The sequence below is a fragment of the Hylobates moloch genome, unplaced genomic scaffold, assembly GCF_009828535.3.
Source record: "Hylobates moloch isolate HMO894 unplaced genomic scaffold, HMol_V3 SCAFFOLD_9362, whole genome shotgun sequence".
Taxonomy (NCBI): Eukaryota; Metazoa; Chordata; class Mammalia; order Primates; family Hylobatidae; genus Hylobates; species Hylobates moloch.
This window is the reverse complement of record NW_026661637.1, coordinates 1-2,668: the sequence shown is the minus strand read 5'-3', so window position 1 is coordinate 2,668 and position 2,668 is coordinate 1. Positions and strand designations below refer to the sequence as shown.

At 47.7% G+C, this 2,668-nt stretch overlaps 1 pseudogene; it reads left to right on the top strand.

Moving 5' to 3' along the window:
• Positions 1 to 7: 7 nt before the first annotated feature.
• LOC116465730 (putative spermatogenesis-associated protein 31C1) lies at positions 8 to 1,070 on the top strand (annotated as a pseudogene).
• Positions 1,071 to 2,668: the final 1,598 nt, after the last annotated feature.

The window sequence follows — 2,668 nt, the reverse complement described above, 5'->3', positions numbered from 1 at the left end:
ACTCCCTAGAATGTCTGTCTCCCAAGACCCAAGAAAGCTGTGTCTTAGGGAGGAGGTTGTTAGTGAATTTGAGCCTGGAACGGCCACGACGTCAGAGACCCAGCCTCAAGTTTCTTCTGCTATTGTGCTCCTTCCAGATGGGCAAGCATCTGTTCTGCCCCATGCTTCAGAGAATTTGGCTTCTCAAGTGTCCCAGGGCCATCTCCAGAGCATGCCTACTGGGAACACGCAGGCTTCCCAGGAGCTACGTGACCTCATGGCAGCCAGAAGGAGCAACCTGGGGCACAAGGAGCCCAGGAACCCAAATTGTCAAGGCTCATGCAAGAGCCAAAGGCCGATGTTTCCCCCCCGACTCACAAGAGGGAGAACTCTAGGAAGCCCAACATAGAAAAACATGATGAAATGCTTCACGAATTGAGGACTTCTCAACTTGCCCCAGGCAAGAAGACAGAAGACATCCGTCAGAATGAAAGCGTCCAGCTACTGCCATCAAAGAAACAGCCTCCTTCAATAAGCCACTTTGGAGAAAACATCAAGCAATTTGTTCAGAGGGTTTTTTCAGAGAAAAAAAGCAAGCCAGCACCAGTCACTGCCGAGAGCCAAATACCAGTAAAAAACCAATCATGTGTGTACAGCAGCTGTGCTGAAGCTCAGCGGCTCATGACAGCAGTTGGACAGACACTGGAGGAGAAAACGTCACTTTGCCATGCGCGCCATGCCTCAAAGGTAAGTCGGCGCTAACAGCAGTTTCAAGCCCCAGTCTGTGGATTTCCCTGCAACCACAGGCACCCCTTCTACTCAGAGCACAGCAGAATGCTGAGCTATGCAGCCAGCAGCAACAAGCCACCCTCAAGAGCCAGAGTTGTCCCATCAGAGACAGGGAGATCAGAGATCAACAGACCTTGAAAAGTGTCCAGTGCAACAATGAGGGCCTTCACTGTCCCTCTTTCTGTCAGCATTTTAATCACAACTATTTAACCAGTCTTTACAATGGTCCAAAGTTTCCCTCATCTTCCTGTCTTCTTCCAAGTCCTCCAACTCTCCAACCTCTGGCTGTTAGCCACTTCTGAACCTGCTTTTACATTTTCAGCTATCTTTCTCACAGCCTGGTGATGTAGAAGGAAAAAAAGGCCATTTTCAGGGGCAAACTTCAAGAAGACTTCAGATATTTGCATTAAAAAGAAGACCAGTGTTAAGAGACAATACGATGGGGAAAAGTCATTGAAGGCATTTCATAGCTACACTTCGCAGTACTCATTTTCTGTATGATCGTAACAAAAGGGGTTTAGTTGGCTCATGGTTCTGTAGGTTGTAAAGAAAGTGTAACTTCTGCTTCTGGGAGGACTCAGGAAGCCTCCCCATCATACCAGAAGGACAAACAGCAATAAAATGTTTCATATGGCAGGAGTAGGAGCAAGACAGAGGAAAGAGATATCATACACTGTTATACAACCAGATCTCATGAGAACTCAGTATCACAAGGTCAGCATCAAGAAGAAGCTGCTTAACCATTGGTGAAGGATCAACCACCCCACTCACCTCCACCCCCAACTGTTTCCAGGCAGAAGACGGATGCAGAGGCAGAGCCTCTTGGAATACCTCTACTAGGGCAGTGCAGAAGGAACATATGGGCTTGAAGCCCCCACGCAGCAGGCCACCATCCTCCAGACCCCAGATTGATAGACCCACCAAACGCCCGCACCCTCAGTATGGAAAAGCTACAGGCACTCAACACTAGCCCAGCACATGAAAGCATCCATGAGGGATAAAGCCTGCAAAGCCACAGGTGCACTGTTCTAGTAGAGGTTTCCCATGAGCCTCTGCCTCTGCAGCAGGTTACTCCCCCTTCCTACTACCCACCACCCTACAGCCAGGCTACTCCTCCCCACCCTCCCCACCCCTTTCTCCTTACACCCCCACCCACCTCCCATCCTGATTAAATCATCTCCCACCAGGCCTCACCACCAAAATTTGGGATTACAATTCCACATGAGTTTTTCTAGTGAAACACAGCCAAACCATATTCTTCCAACCTTGACCCTTCCGAATCTCATGTCCTTCTCACAGGGTAAAATACAATCTTGCCTTTTCAAAAGTTTCCAAAAGCCTTAACTCATTCCAGCATTAACTCAACTATAAAAAGTTCAAAGTCTCTTCCGAGACAAAGGTACAGTATCTTCTGCCCGAAATTAAAATGGAGTTCTTTCCTTTCAAGGTACAATGATGGTACAGGCATTGGGTAAGCTTTCTTAATCCAAAGGGAAGAAATTTCCCAGAAAAATAATACAAATGGGACCACAGGCCCAAGGCACATCCAAAACCCAGCAGACCAGTATTCAATCTCACAGCTATAAAATTATGAAGACAACTATCAGAAGGACAGCATTAAGGAGATGGTGTTTAACCATTTGTGAAGGATCTGCCCCCACCCCTGCCTTTCACCCCCAACCCCACCATAATTACCCCCAATTCTCCCCACCACCCCCACCTTCCAACCTTCACTCTCCACCATGATTAAATCACCTTCCACCAGCCCCCACCTTTAACATTTCCCATTACAATTCCACATCAGTGGGACACACAGCCAAGTCATATTATTCTGCCCCTGCCCATGCAAATCTCATGTCTTTCTCACATTGCAAAATACAATGATGCCTTCCCTACAGTC